General features: G+C 43.5%; 1 protein-coding gene across 1 annotated transcript in view; it reads right to left on the bottom strand.

Moving 5' to 3' along the window:
- The window catches only part of DLL4 (delta like canonical Notch ligand 4), a 177819-nt gene that overhangs the window by 69130 nt on the left and 91983 nt on the right, over positions 1 to 16706 (bottom strand). The gene's annotated exons all lie outside the window — the stretch shown is intronic.

Below are 16706 nucleotides of genomic sequence, written 5' to 3'. Positions count from 1 at the left end.
GAGAATAATCTGTTTGCTAAGACTGAAAAATGTGTCTTTGGGGTACAGGAGATACCATTTTTAGGGCAAATCCTCACTCCTCATGAATTCCGCATGGACCCTGCCAAGGTTCAAGCTGTGGCGGAATGGGTCCAACCTGCCTCCCTTAAGGCGTTACAGTGTTTTTTAGGGTTCGCCAACTATTACAGGAGATTTATTGCCAACTTCTCGGTCGTCGCTAAGCCTCTTACGGACCTTACCCGCAAGGGTGCCGATGTCCTCCATTGGCCCCCTGAGGCCGTCCAGGCCTTTGAGACTCTCAAGAAGTGCTTTATCTCGGCCCCCGTGCTGATTCAGCCCAACCAAGAGGAGCCATTTATTGTGGAGGTTGACGCTTCCGAGGTGGGAGTGGGGGCCGTCTTGTCCCAGGGTACCAGCTCCCTCACCCATCTCCGCCCCTGTGCTTACTTCTCTAGGAAGTTTTCGCCCACGGAGAGTAACTATGATATTGGTAACCGCGAACTTCTAGCCATTAAATGGGCTTTTGAGGAGTGGCGGCACTTCCTGGAGGGGGCCAGACACCAGGTAACGGTCCTTACGGATCACAAGAATCTGGTTTTCCTAGAATCGGCCCGGAGGCTTAATCCTAGACAAGCTCGGTGGGCACTATTCTTTACCAGATTTAATTTCTTGGTTACCTATAGGGCTGGGTCCAAGAATATTAAGGCTGACGCTCTGTCACGTAGTTTCATGGCCAATCCTCCTTCCGAGAAGGATCCCGCTTGTATTTTACCCCCTGGTATAATCGTCTCTGCCACGGATTCTGATTTAGCTTCTGATATCGCGGCTGATCAGGGTGCAGCTCCCGGGAACGTCCCTGGGGACAAACTGTTTGTTCCCCTGCAATACCGGCTGAGGGTACTCAGGGAAAACCATGACTCCGCTCTATCTGGTCATCCTGGCATCTTGGGCACCAAACACCTCATTACCAGAAACTATTGGTGGCCTGGGTTGCCTAAAGATGTTAGGGCTTACGTCGCCGCTTGTGAGGTTTGCGCTAGGTCCAAAACCCCTAGGTCCCGACCTGCGGGCCTACTACGTTCCTTGCCCATTCCCCAGAGACCTTGGACCCATATCTCCATGGATTTTATCACCGATTTGCCTCCATCTCAGGGCAAGTCGGTGGTGTGGGTGGTAGTCGACCGCTTCAGCAAGATGTGCCACTTTGTGCCCCTTAAGAAGCTACCTAACGCCAAGACGTTAGCTTCTTTGTTTGTGAAACACATCCTGCGTCTCCATGGGGCCCCAGTCAATATCGTTTCTGACAGAGGGGTACAATTTGTTTCCTTATTTTGGAGAGCTTTTTGTAAAAAGTTGGAGATTGATCTGTCCTTCTCCTCCGCCTTCCATCCCGAAACTAATGGCCAAACGGAAAGGACCAACCAATCCCTGGAACAATATTTAAGGTGTTTCATCTCTGACTGTCAATTCGATTGGGTCTCATTCCTTCCCCTTGCTGAATTTTCCCTGAATAACCGGGTCAGTAACTCGTCAGGGGTCTCCCCGTTTTTCTGTAATTTCGGGTTTAACCCAAGGTTCTCCTCCGTCTCCCCTGGTTGTTCCAATAATCCTGAGGTAGAGGAGGTTCATCGGGAACTGTGCACTGTCTGGGCCCAGGTTCAGAAGAACCTAGAGGCGTCCCAGAGCGCACAAAAGATTCAGGCGGATAGTAGACGTTCTGCTAACCCCCGGTTTGTCGTCGGGGATTTGGTCTGGTTGTCGTCCAGGAACTTGCGCCTTAAGGTCCCGTCCAGGAAGTTTGCTCCCCGATTTATTGGACCTTATAAGATCATTGAAGTCCTCAACCCTGTATCCTTCCGTCTGGAGCTCCCCCCATCCTTTCGCATACATGACGTCTTCCATGCCTCCCTCCTTAAACGCTGCTCCCCGTCCTGGTCCCCCTCGAGGATACCTCCTGTTCCCGTTCTCACCCCTGAGGGGGTGGAATTCGAGGTGGCCAAGATTATGGACAGTAGGATGGTCCAGGGCTCCCTCCAGTACCTGGTCCATTGGAGAGGATACGGGCCGGAGGAGAGGACTTGGGTACCTGCCCGTGATGTTCACGCTGGGGTATTGATCAGGAGGTTCCACCTCCTCTTCCCCACTAAACCGGGTCCCCTTAGTAAGGGTCCGGTGGCCCCTCATAAAAGGGGGAGTACTGTTAGGGATCTGCCAGGTACTTCATCTAGCTATACTCCTGGGATTAATCAATCCACACCTGAGGCCAGACCTGCTCGACTGACACCATCTCCCACCAACCAGGGTGGCAGGCTCAGGAGTGGGAGAGCCTATCGCGGCCTGGTCTCTCGGAGTTAGCTCCGCCCCCTGCCCTTTATTACCTGCCCTGTGCTCTCCCTCAGTGCTTGTAATTCTTTTGGATTCCTGGCCCCACTGCTGCTTGCTCCAGCCTGCTTCTGCCGTGCTTCTGCCTTGCTGCAGTTCTGCTTGACCTGCTTGCTTGCCCTGGCTTGCTTCTGTCTCCGTGCCTGCTCGGGTGTACTCACTTCGTCCTGGTCCTGACTGTTCGTTCGCCGCCCCGTTTCCTCGTGGCGTTCCGTGGCTACTGCCCCTTCCCTTGCGTGTTCCCTGTTTGTCTTCCTGTGCACTTAGCCAGCGTAGGGACCGCCGCCCAGTTGTACCTCGTCGCCTAGGGCGGGTCGTTGCAAGTAGGCAGGGACAGGGCGGTGGGTAGATTAGGGCTCACTTTCCCTTCACCTCCTTCCTGCCATTACAGCATCAGAGAACAAACACCCTGCAACTATTGCTGGAAGAACACAAGCTGGTGGCGGCAGCGTTATGGTCTGGGGAATTTTTTTCATGGCATTCTCTGGGCTCACTCATCCATTGGTTCTGACGTTGTATATATGTACTGAGCTTGGCTCTGATGTTGTATATATGTACTAAGCTTTGTTCTGGTGCTGCATTTGTGAGGAGCTTTTTTCTGGTGCTGTATATATGTCAGAGCTTTGTTCTGGTGCTGTATTTATGTACTGATCTTCGTTGTTGTGCTGTATTTATATGCTGACCTTGGTTCTGGAGTTGTATACAGTGAAGGAAATAAGTATTTGATCCCTTGCTGATTTTGTAAGTTTTCCCACTGTCAAAGACATGAACAGTCTAGAATTTTTAGGATAGGTTAATTTTACCAGTGAGAGATAGATTATATAAAAAAAAAAAAGAAGAAAATCACATTGTCAAAATTATATATATTTATTTGCATTGTGCACAGAGAAATAAGTATTTGATCCCTTTGGCAAACAAGACTTAATACTTGGTGGCAAAACCCTTGTTGGCAAGCATAGCAGTCAGATGTTTTTTGTAGTTGATGATGAGGTTTGCACACATGTTAGATGGAATTTTGGCCCACTCCTCTTTGCAGATCATCTGTAAATCATTAAGATTTCGAGGCTGTCGCTTGGCAACTCGGATCTTCAGCTCCATCCATAAGTATTCGATGGAATTAAGGTCTAGAGACTGGCTAGGCCACTCCATGACCTTAATGTGCTTCTTTTTGAGCCACTCCTTTGTTGCCTTGGCTGTATGTTTCGGGTCATTGTCGTGCTGGAAGACCCAGCCACGAGCCATTTTTAATGTCCTGGTGGAGGGAAGGAGGTTGTCACTCAGGATTTGACGGTACATGGCTCCATCCATTCTCCCATTGATGCGGTGAAGTAGTCCTGTGCCCTTAGCAGAGAAACACCCCCAAAGCATAATGTTTCCACCTCCATGCTTGACAGTGGGGACGGTGTTCTTTGGGTCATAGGCAGCATTTCTCTTCCTCCAAACACGGCGAGTTGAGTTAATGCCAAAGAGCTCAATTTTAGTCTCATCTGACCACAGCACCTTCTCCCAATCACTCTCAGAATCATCCAGATGTTCATTTGCAAACTTCAGACGGGCCTGTACTTGTGGTCCCAGCTGCCTTGAGATCATTAACAAGTTCCCCCCGTGTAGTTTTCGGCTGAGCTCTCACCTTCCTCAGGATCAAGGATACCCCACGAGGTGAGATTTTGCATGGAGCCCCAGATCGATGTCGATTGACAGTCATTTTGTATGTCTTCCATTTTCTTACTATTGCACCAACAGTTGTCTCCTTCTAACCCAGCGTCTTACTTATGGTTTTGTAGCCCATTCCAGCCTTGTGCAGGTCTATGATCTTGTCCCTGACATCCTTAGAAAGCTCTTTGGTCTTGCCCATGTTGTAGAGGTTAGAGTCAGACTGATTAATTGAGTCTGTGGACAGGAGTCTTTTATACAGGTGACCATTTAAGACAGCTGTCTTTAATGCAGGCACCAAGTTGATTTGGAGCGTGTAACTGGTCTGGAGGAGGCTGAACTCTTAATGGTTGGTAGGGGATCAAATACTTATTTCTCTGTGCACAATGCAAATAAAAATATAATTTTGACAATGTGATTTTATTTTTATTTTTTTATATAATCTATCTCTCACTGGTAAAATTAACCTATCCTAAAAATGTTAGACTGTTCATGTCTTTGACAGTGGGCAAACTTACAAAATCAGCAAGGGATCAAATACTTATTTCCTTCACTGTATATGTTCTGAGCTTCTCTTTGGTGCTGTATATATTTATTGAGCTCGGTTGTTATGATGAATATAACTCCAGAACCAAGCTCAGTACATATATATACAGCACCAGAACAAAGCTCAGTACATATATACAGCACCAGTACAAATACAGCTCAGTACAGAGAGTGTCGGCTGGAGTGGTGTATAGCACGCCTCCACTGAAGTCAAGAGCAGTGGAAAATTGTTCTCTGAAGTGATGAATCACCGATCACAATCTGGCAGTTTGATGGACGATTTTGGGTTTGGCAAACACCAGGAGAACGCTACCTTCTGGAATGCATAGTGCCTACTGTAAAATTTGGTGGAGGAAGGATGATGGTCTAGGGCTGTTTATCATGTTTTAGGCTAGATCTGTCATTTCCACTGAAGGGTAATGTTAAAGAGGCTCTGTCACCAGATTATCAAATCCCTATCTCCTATTGAATGTGATCGGCGCTGCAATGTAGATAACAGCAAAGTTGTTTGTTTTTTTCTCTTTTTTTTTTTTTTTTTCATAATTTGGATTTTTATTGTACAATTTACAAACACACAAGAACAGAGTGCGTGAATACTTTCGTAATCGATCATAACATATCATATCAAAACATATCATATCATCTAGATAGATAGAAGCGAACGCTTATGTACATCAATATCCTTGTTACTCCGGGGCGGTTGTCACCTGCATTTAGAAAAATATACAGTCGGGCCCATGGCATATGAGGTAGAGAATGCCCCTCTATATTTGCAAGGCACATAATTCCTGCCTGGAAGCACATTGTGAAAAGTGACCAACCCCCCCCCCCTGAACAGGTAAGAAGAGGAAAGATTGAGACAAACCAAAAGAAGACAAATAGAAAGGAAGGACAAGACGGACAAAAGAAGAGCAAGGGAAGGAAGATGAGGAATATTAATGAATGCTAGGATCAGATACATTACCACAATAGGACTATTGAACCGCCGCTCTTTCCGATGAAGCCCATACAGGACCTGGCTATCCAGACCAACGTGTGGAATTCTCTAGCTCAACCAGTCTGCGAAATGAGGACCAGATTTGAAGGATGACCATGTGTTCCACAGGGAAAGAGCCGCGTCATAGCAGCCTCTGTCTTCTGCAAGAAGAGACTCCATTCTACACAGTAGGTCCATTTCCGCAACCCATTCACCAATCGTAGGCACAGCAGAGGTCCTCCAGTGTCTACGAATAACTGTCCGTGCTGCTGTCAGAAAATGCCTGAGTAGGCCCTTTTTTATGCCTGACAGAGGACCCGGAATCAAGGATAGCAGAGCCATCTGAGGAGTGGGTATGATAGGAGCACACTCCTTTGTTTGTTTTTTTTAAAACGATCATTTTTGCCCAAGTTATGAGCAATTTTATATTTATGCAAATTAGCTTTTCAATGGACAACTGGGCGTGTTTTCTCGTTTTACCAACTGGGCGTGTATTGTGTATTGTGACAAATCAGCGTCATACACTTCTCATCGTTCCCACCCAGCTTCTTTCACTGCAGACACACAGCGTGACGTCACCCACAGGTCCTTCAACCTTGTCGTCGGACAAAGAAGATACATCGGCTCCAGGGGTCCAAAAGGTTAATATGCTCGTCTCTAGGGAGTTTACTATGCTTACCTGCACATGGTGATGCTGCTGCAAATTCAACTATACCCTCTGACGCCTGGAGCTGATGTGTCTTCTCTCTTCCGACGCCAAGGTTGAAGGACCTGTGGGTGACGTCATCATTCCCAGCCAGCTTCTTTCACTGCAGACACACAGCGTGACGCAGGTTTGCAAGATCAAAGACAAGATTAGGAACAAATAGCAATAGGAACAAATAGTCAGGCAAGGATGAGCCTAAATCTGCAAATGAGCAATTAAGACCTTCAAATAGGCTGACAGGGCCAATGTCATCACCAGGACCGACATCATCCAGGAGCACTGGTTGCCCTGGTAACCTTATGCAGTCAGCTATATGGAGGTAGATGACCACAGCCCGATCCAGCAGGGCTGGCGCTTATGATAAGAGCAGAAGAGGAAGTGTCTGGTTGCCTAGCAACCAGACGCAGCCGTGAGCTGGAGCCGTGGCTGCTTGGGGAGACGTAACCTCTGGAAACAGGCAAGGCTTGTAACACATTGAAGTTAATAATAAAATAATATGCAGGAGGCGCCTAAACTCTACCTAGTATCAGAGTTAAATGATAACATTAGATTAATTTAAGATTATAAACTACAGCTGTGCTGGAAAAATAATATCCGTTATAAAAAAAGCAATGACTTTTTATTAAAAAGAAAAAAAATGTAGCTGTGTCTTTGGATGAACAGCAGTAAGTAAAGTTTTCAGAATTGTGCTTAATTATGTTATCGTGGAATATAGGCCAAAAAAAATGAAATCGGGTATGTAAGCGTACTGTAATGAGACGGTTATTCTGTATAAGGAGTGAGCTAACTTTTGTGTTTTATTTTCTCTCCTTAAAGAGGCTCTGTCACCAGATTTTGCAACCCCTATCTCCTATTGCAGCAGATCGGCGCTGCAATGGAGATAAGGGTATGTGCACACACACTAATTACGTCCGTAATTGACGGACGTATTTCTGCCGCAAGTCCCGGACCGAACACAGTGCAGGGAGCCGGGCTCCTAGCATCATAGTTATGTACGATGCTAGGAGTCCCTGCCTCGCTGCCGGACAACTGTCCCGTACTGTAATCATGTTTTCAGTACGAGACAGTTGTCTTGCAGCGAGGCAGGGACTCCTAGCATCGTACATAACTATGATGCTAGGAGCCCGGCTCCCTGCACTGTGTTAGGTCCGGGACTTGCGGCCGAAATACGTCCGTCAATTACGGACGTAATTAGTGTGTGTGCACATACCCTAAGAGTAACGTTTTTTGTTTTTTTAAACGAGCATTTTTGGCCAAGTTATGACCATTTTTATATTTATGTAAATGAGGCTTTCTAAACTAGCAGCTGCTAGTTCGCGCAGGAGAACGGATATATCCGTCCTGTGATGGCGCGGGTACTGACACTGTACCCACGCGATCAGCGGCAGGAGCACGGCTGTTATACACAGCCTGGCTCCTGCTGCAACTGCCGGAATCGAAGCGCGCTCCGATTCCGGCAGTTTAACCCATTAAATGCCGCTGTCAATAGTGACAGCGGCATTTAATGTGTTTGACAGAGGGAGGGAGCTCCCTCTGTCACCCCATCGGCGCCCCCGCAAACAAATCGCGGGTCGCCGTCGGGTTTCCATGACAGCCGGGGGTCTAACAAAGACCCCCAGGTCTGTCTTCCGCAACTGCCTGTTAGGCGATGCCGTAGGCATGACCTAACAGGTTGCCTGTCAGTTTTACACTGACAGGCAATAATGCTTTGGTATACTAAGTATACCAAAGCATTATATATGCGATCGGCACATCGAATAGTGAAGTCCCCTGGTGGGACTAAAAAAAAATATGTCAATCAGTTAAATAAAGTTTGTGAAAAAAAAAATAAAAAAATTACAGTGAAAATCAAAAAGTGGTTTGATTTAGTAAAAGTGTCAAAACAAATCACACATACACATATATGGTATCCCCGCGATCGTAACAATTTGACCAATAAAATGAACACATTAATTAAACCGCCGGATGAACGGCGTCCAAAAAAAACGCAAAAAACAACGGCAAAATTCGCTCTTTTCTCCCATTCCCCCCATAAAAAATTAAATAAAAATTAATCTATAAGTCCTATGTACGCCAAAATAGTACTAATGAAAACTACACATTGGTCCGCAAAAATCAAGCCCACATACGGCCACATTGACGGAAAAATAAAAAAATTACGGCTCTTGGAATGCGGCGATGCAAAAACAAGTAATTTTTTTCTAAAAGGCTTTTTATTGTGCAAACGTAGAAAAAACATATAAAACCTCTACATATTTGGTATCCCCGTAATCCTGCCGACCCATAGAATAAAGTTAACATGTTATTTACGCTGCATAGTAAACGGCGTAAATTTATAACGTGAAAATCAATGCTGGAATAGCTGCTTATTTTCAATACTCTCCTAAAATAAAGTTACTAAAAGTTAATCAATATATTATAAGCATCTAAAAATGGTACAATTACAAAATACAACTCGTCCCGCAAAAAACAAGCCCTTATACGGCTATGTCGACGGAATAAAAAAAAAATTATGACTCTTGGAATGCGACCTTGAAAAAACAAAAAATAATCCTTGGTCATTAACGTGCAAAATGGCCCGGTCATAAGGGGTTAAGGTAAAAGTACAACTGGGCGTGTATTGTGTATGTACATCTGGGCGTCTTTACTTCTTTCTTTTACTAGCTGGGCGCTGTGTATAGAAGTATCATCCACTTCTCTTCACAACGCCCAGCTTCTGGCAGTGCACAGACACAGCGTGTTCTCGAGAGATCACGCTGTGACGTCACTTCCTGCCCCAGGTCCTGCATCGTGTCGGACGAGCGAGGACGCATCGGCACCAGAGGCTACATTTGATTCTGCAGCAGCATCAGCGTTTGCAGGTAAGTAGCTACATCGACTTACCTGCAAACGCTGATGCTGCTGCAGAATCAAATGTAGCCTCTGGTGCCGATGCGTCCTCGCTCGTCCAACACGATGCAGGACCAGGGGCAGGAAGTGAGTGACGTCACAGCGTGATCTCTCGAGAACACGCTGTGTCTTTGCACTGCCAGAAGCTGGGCGTTCTGAAGAGAAGTGGATGATACTTCTATACACAACGCCCAGCTAGTAAAAGTAGTAAAAACGCCCAGATGTAACACACATAATACACGTCCAGTTGTACTTTTACTTTAAACACGCCCAGTTGTACTTTAGAAAGCCTCATTTACATAAATATAAAAATGGTCATAACTTGGCCAAAAATGCTGTTTTTAAAAAAAACAAAACGTTACTCTTATCTACATTGCGGTGCCTATCTGCTGCAATAGGAGATAGGGGTTGCAAAATCTGGTGACAGAGCCTCTTTAAGATTAAAAGGTTTCACCTTATTTATGATAAATTGTGTTTGCTGATTTTTCTATGCTGGTTGTTAGCAAAATATCTGCTCTTTTTCTTGCTTATTTGTCAGCATTAGGACCAAAAGTAAGTTAGTGTATTCTAAGTAGGGGCTATAAAAGAAATGACACATACAGTAAAATAACGGAACAATGCTGTCAGTGCCTTTTATTTATTAGGGTATTTTTTAAAACAAAGTGGGGGAGGTAGATTATGTAAGAAAAAAACTAGTCAGGCAATGCTGTGCTTTAATCAGACAGGAAAAAGGAAATGATGTCATTCGCTAACAAACAGGAAACAACGAATATAACACAATGAGAACACAGCTTTGTGCTGAGAACTCATGTATGTAGTTCACCCGCTTGCCTTTTTATTTAATTATTTATTTTTATCAGGGGGTAGATTTTGTGAACGACATTGTCTGGGTTGTAGTGTTTTGCTTTCCCAGGCTATATTTACATTACTGGATGGTGCTTGCATGTTTGAGTGATAGCAGCTTCCTATTCCCATGATTTCCGCAATGTTTTATCATATAAAGATAGCATTAGTAACCTTTAGCGTAGATTTTTTTTAAAATTAACTTAATGTGTTATGCAGATTTCTCCTTTTGTTGCGTCAAAAAGTGCAACTTCGTTTATGTTTTGTTGTTTTACCTAATTATTAACTTTTTTAACCCCTTTAGGACACAGCCTGTTTTGGCATTGTGGCACAGCCGATTTTTTCAAATCTGACATGTGTCACTTTATGTGGTAATAACTCCGGAATGCTTTTACCTATCCAAGCGATTCTGAGATTGTTTTCTCATGACATATTGTACTTTATGATAGTGGAAAAATTTGGTCGATAAATTCAATATTTATTTGTGAAAAACACCAAAATTTAGAGAAAATTTGCAAAAATTTGCATTTTTCTAAATTTAAATGTATCTGCTTGTAAAACCGATAGTAATACCACACAAAATAGTCATTAGTTACCATTTCCCATATGGCTACTTTATATTTGCATCGTTTTTTGAACATCCTTTTATTTTTCTAGGACGTTACAAGGCTTAGAACTTTAGCAGGAATTTCTCACATTTTCAAGAAAATTTCAAAAGGCTATTTTTACAGGGGCCAGTTCAGTTCTGAACTGGTTTTGAGGGCCTTATATATTATAATACCCCAATAAAACACCCCATTTTAAAAACTGCACCCCTCAAAGTATTCAAAAGAGCATTCAGAAAGTATTTTAACCCTTTAGGCATTTCGCAGGAAATAAAGCAAAGTAGAGGGGAAATTTACAAATTTCTCTTTTTTTTGCCGAAATTCATTTGTGATAAAGAAAATTGTATAACACAGAAGGTTTTACCAGAGAAATACAACTCAATATTTATTGCCCAGGTCCTGCAGTTTTTAGGAATATCCCACATGTGGCCCTAGTGCGGTAATGGACCAAAACACCGGCCTCAGAAGCAAAGGAGCACCTAGTGGATTTTGGGGCCTGCTTATTTTTAGATTATATTTTAGGCACCATGTCGAGTTTGAAAACAGTGGAAACTCGCCAAAAGTGACCCCATTTTGGAAACTAGACCCCTCAAGGAATTTATCTAGGGGTATAGTTAGCACTTTGACCCCACAGGTATTTTGCTATATTTATTGGAGTTAGTCTGTGAAAATGAAAATCTACTTTTTTTCTGAAATAACATAGACATTTTTAATATTTACAAGGAATAAAGAAGACAATTCACACCAACATTTGTAAAGCATCTTCTCCCGATTACGGAAATACCCCATATGTGGTAATAAACTGCTGTTTGGACCCACAAGAAGGGAGGGAGCGCCATTTGGATTTTGGAGCACAGATTTTGCTGGATTGGTTTTTAGTGCCATGTCGCGATTGCAACCCCCTGGAGGGAACAAAATAGTGGAAACACCCCAAAAGTGACCCTATTTTGGAAACTAGACCCCTCAAGTAATTTTTCTAGGGGTATAGTGAGCATTTATACCACACAGGTCTTTTGCAGAATTTAGTAGAATTAGGCCGTGAAAATGAATATAAACATTATTGTCCACTAAAATGTTGAATTGTTTCATTTTCACAAGGGATGAAGGAGAAAAAGTCGCCATAAATTTGTAACGCAAACTCTCCCGAGTGTGACAATACCCCACATGTGGTAATAATAAATTTTTTTAATACAAATTAATGAACCTTTGCAGGACTGATCCTTTTTTGCTTTTCCATTTTAGTTTTTCACTCCCCGCATTCCAAACGCTATAACGTTTGTATTTTTCCATGAATTAAGCGGTGTGGGGGCTTATTTTTGGCAGGACGAGCTGTAGTTTTTATTGGTACCATTTTTTGATAGATGCAAATTTTTGATCACTTTTTATTACATTTCATTTAGAGCTTTGGTGGCCAAAAACAGTGATTTTGGCGTTTTGAATTCTTTATTTCTTATGACGTTCATAATGCGCTATATATGATAATTTTACTTTATTCTGCGGTTCGGTACGATTACGGCGATACCATATGTATATATTTTTTCTATGTTTTGCAGCGTTTGCACAATAAAATCACTTCTTTATAAAATAATTTATTTTCTGTGTCACCATATTCTGAGAGCCGTAACTTTTTTATTTTTCAGTCAAAAAAGCTGTGTAAGGGCTTGTTTTTTGCGGGACAGGTTGTAGTTTTTATTGGTACTATTTTCGGGTACATGCGACTTTTTGATCACTTTTTATTGTATATTTTGGGAGGGGTGGTGACCAAAAAATTGTGATTCTGACATTGTTTTTAGTTTATTTTTTTTGCGGCGTTCACCGTGCGGTAAAAATAACATTATAGTTTTATAGATTGGGTCGTTACGAACGCGGTGATACCAAATATGTGTACTGTTTTTTAACGGTTTCATTTTTTCCCTATAATAAGAGACTTATTATAGGAAAAAAAAATCTTTTATTTTTACACTTTTGTAAAACCTTTTTATTAACTTTTTTTTTTTTTTTCTTTACTTTTTACACTTTATTTTTTGTTAACTTTTTTTTTACTTTTTACACTTTATTTTTTTGACCTGCAGCTCTGATCGCTGCTAGAATACATTACACTACCTAGGTAGTGTAACGTATTCCAACTGTCATTGTGACGTCACAGTCACTCTGACAGTTGGTCTACGAGGATCAGCAGAGGTTGATCCTCATAGGCTTGCATACATGGCAGACCCGGGGGCCGTTGTCTGGCCCCCGGGTGCCATCACAAGCATCAGCAGCCCCCACAATTGCATGGGAGCTGCTGATGGGCTACAAACCCCCTACATGCGGAGATCGCAATCGAGCCCCGCATGTAATGGGTTAATTGCCGAAATCAGCGGCAATGAGCCGCTGATCGGCAACTAGTGGAGTGTCAGCTGTCAGGGACAGCTGACCTCACGGTTCTCGATGCACACTGTCGCCGACACTGTCACAGACACTGTCATCGACAGTGTGCATCGCGAACGGCAGTGACGTCCTGGCAGTGACGTCCTGGCAGTGACGTCCTGTCACTGACAGGAAGTCTATCAGGAGGCTGATCCTGATAGGCTTCCGTACATGGCAGACACGGAGGCCATTACTTGGCCTCCGATCGCCATGCTAGCCATCTGCAAACCTCACGATTTCATCGTGAGGTCTGCCGATAAGCTAGAAACCCCTGAATGCGGTGATTGCAATCGATCACCGCAATCAAGGGGTTACTTGCCGGAATCAGCGGAAATAAACTGCTGATCGGCATACAGTGGAGAGTCAGCTGTCAGGGACAGCTGGCCTCCCGGTGCACACTGTCGCCGACAGTGTGCCTCGGGAACTTCGCAGTAACTGTACGTCCCTGTGCCTTAAGACACTGGCCGCAGGGACGTACAGTTGCGTCCTGGTGCGCCTAGGGGTTAATGTAAATTAAGTCCAGAGTCAACGCAGCCGTCTACCAGGAAATTTTAGAGCACTTCATGCCTCCCTCTGCTGACAAGATTTATGGAGATGCTGACTTAATTTTCCAGCAGGACTTGGCACCTGCTCACACTGCCAAAAGTACTAATACCTGGTTTAATAACCACAGTATCACTGCGCTTGATTGGCCGGCAAACTCGCCTGACCTAAACCCCATAGAGAATCTATAGGGTATTATCAAGAGGAAGATGAGAGACACCAGACCCAACAATGCAGATGAGCTGAAGGCCGCTATCAAAGCAACCTGGACTTCCATAACACCTCAGCAGTGCCACAGGCTCATCACCTCCATGCCACGCAGCATTGATAACACCTCAGCAGTGCCACAGACTGATCACCTCCATGCCACGCCGCATTGATAACACCTCAGCAGTGCCACAGGCTGATCGCCTCCATGCCACGCCGCATTGATAACACCTCAGCAGTGCCACAGGCTGATCGCCTCCATGCCACACAGCATTGATGCAGTAATTCATGCAAAAGGAGCCCCGACCAAGTATTGAGTGCATATACTTTTCATACACGTACATTTCATATAGTTTTCATACACATACTTTTCAGTAGGCCAACATTTCGGTATTAAAAATCATATTGAATTTGGGCTTACAGTGAAGGAAATAAGTATTTGATCCCTTGCTGATTTTGTAAGTTTGCCCACTGTCAAAGTCATGAACAGTCTAGAATTTTTAGGCTAGGTTAAGTTTACCAGTGAGAGATAGATTATATATAATAAAAAAAAAGAAAATCACATGGTCAAAATTATATATATTTATTTGCATTGTGCACAGAGAAATAAGTATTTGATCCCCTACCAACCATTAAGAGTTCAGCCTCCTCCAGACCAGTTACACGGTCCAAATCAACTTGGTGCCTGCATTAAAGACAGCTGTCTTACATGGTCACCTGTATAAAAGACTCCTGTCCACAGACTCAATTAATCAGTCTGACTCTAACCTCTACAACATGGGCAAGACCAAAGAGCTTTCTAAGGATGTCAGGGACAAGATCATAGACCTGCACAAGGCTGGAATGGGCTACAAAACCATAAGTAAGACGCTGGGTGAGAAGGAGACAACTGTTGGTGCAATAGTAAGAAAATGGAAGACATACAAAATGACTGTCAATCAACATCGATCTGGGGCTCCATGCAAAATCTCACCTCGTGGGGTATCCTTGATCCTGAGGAAGGTGAGAGCTCAGCCGAAAACTACACGGGGGGAACTTGTTAATGATCTCAAGGCAGCTGGGACCACAGTCACCAAGAAAACCATTGGTAACACATTACGCCGTAATGGATTAAAATCCTGCAGTGCCCGCAAGGTGCCCCTGCTCAAGAAGGCACATGTACAGGCCCGTCTGAAGTTTGCAAATGAACATCTGGATGATTCTGAGAGTGATTGGGAGAAGGTGCTGTGGTCAGATGAGACTAAAATTGAGCTCTTTGGCATTAACTCAACTCGCTGTGTTTGGAGGAAGAGAAATGCTGCCTATGACCCATAGAACACCGTCCCCACTGTCAAGCATGTAGGTGGAAACATTATGTTTTGGGGGTGTTTCTCTGCTAAGGGCACAGGACTACTTCACCGCATCAATGGGAGAATGGATGGAGCCATGTACCGTCAAATCCTGAGTGACAACCTCCTTCCCTCCACCAGGACATTAAAATGGCTCGTGGCTGGGTCTTCCAACACGACAATGACCCGAAACATACAGCCAAGGCAACAAAGGAGTGGCTCAAAATGAAGCACATTAAGGTCATGGAGTGGCCTAGCCAGTCTCCAGACCTTAATCCCATCGAAAACTTATGGAGGGAGCTGAAGATCCGAGTTGCCAAGCGACAGTCTCGAAATCTTAATGATTTACAGATGATCTGCAAAGAGGAGTGGGCCAAAATTCCATCTAACATGTGTGCAAACCTCATCATCAACTACAAAAAAAGTCTGACTGCTGTGCTTGCCAACAAGGGTTTTGCCACCAAGTATTAAGTCTTGTTTGCCAAAGGGATCAAATACTTATTTCTCTGTGCACAATGCAAATAAATATATATAATTTTGACTATGTGATTTTCTTTTTTTTTTTTTATATAATCTATCTCTCACTGGTAAAATTAACCTAGCCTAAAAATTCTAGACTGTTCATGACTTTGACAGTGGGCAAACTTACAAAATCAGCAAGGGATCAAATACTTATTTCCTTCACTGTATATAATATAAATTTATAAGACACTAAATTGTGGGTTTTCATTAAGTGTTAGCTGATCATCAAAATTAAAAGACAAAATTACTCTGTGTGTAATGAATCTATATAATATATGAGTTCACTTTTTGAATTAAATGACTGAAATAAAGTAACTTTTTGATGATATTCTAATTCATAAGGTAGGAATAGTATGTGGTCATAAACTGCTGTTTGGGCACACGGCAGGGCTCAGAAGAGAAGGCGCGCCATTTGGGTTTTGGAGTACAGATTTTGCTGGATTGGTTTCATGACACCATGTCGCATTTACAAAGCCCAGACCAGGTATCTTATACCAGTACAGTGGAAACTATTCAACAGTGACTCCAGTTACGAAACTACACCCCTTGAGGAATTCATCTAGGGGTGTAGTGAGCATTTTGACCCCACAGGTGTTTCATAGATTTTATTAGAATTAGGCACTGAAAATACAAAAAAATAATTTTTCTTTAATAAGACGTAGTCTAGCTCCAAATGTTTCATTTTCTCAACAAATAAAGGAAAAAAAGAACCCCAATATTTGTAAAGCAACTTCTCTGGGGTACGGAAATACCCTATATGTGGTCAGAAACTGTTGTTTGAGCACATGACAGGGCACAAAAGAGAAGGAGCGCAATTTGGCTTTTAGAGTACAGATGTTGCTGAATTGGTTTCTTGGCACCATGTCGCGTTTGCAAAGCCCCTTTGGCACCAAACCAACCCAAAAGTGACTCCATTTGGGACACTACAAACCTGGAGGAATTAATCTAGGGGTGTGTGCTCTGTGCCTTGAATAGCAAGTGGTTTGTATATTAAGTGGAGTTCCAAAAACCGGAGTTGAAAAGAGGAGTTAAAGCCCAAGTAAGTGCTCTTCTACTTCTTTATCTTTTTGGTTAACACCTGTTCGCTGTTTTTTTTT

This window comes from Rhinoderma darwinii, chromosome 12 (assembly GCF_050947455.1).
Source record: "Rhinoderma darwinii isolate aRhiDar2 chromosome 12, aRhiDar2.hap1, whole genome shotgun sequence".
Taxonomy (NCBI): domain Eukaryota; kingdom Metazoa; phylum Chordata; class Amphibia; order Anura; family Rhinodermatidae; genus Rhinoderma; species Rhinoderma darwinii.
This window is presented reverse-complemented; position numbering and strand designations above follow the sequence as displayed.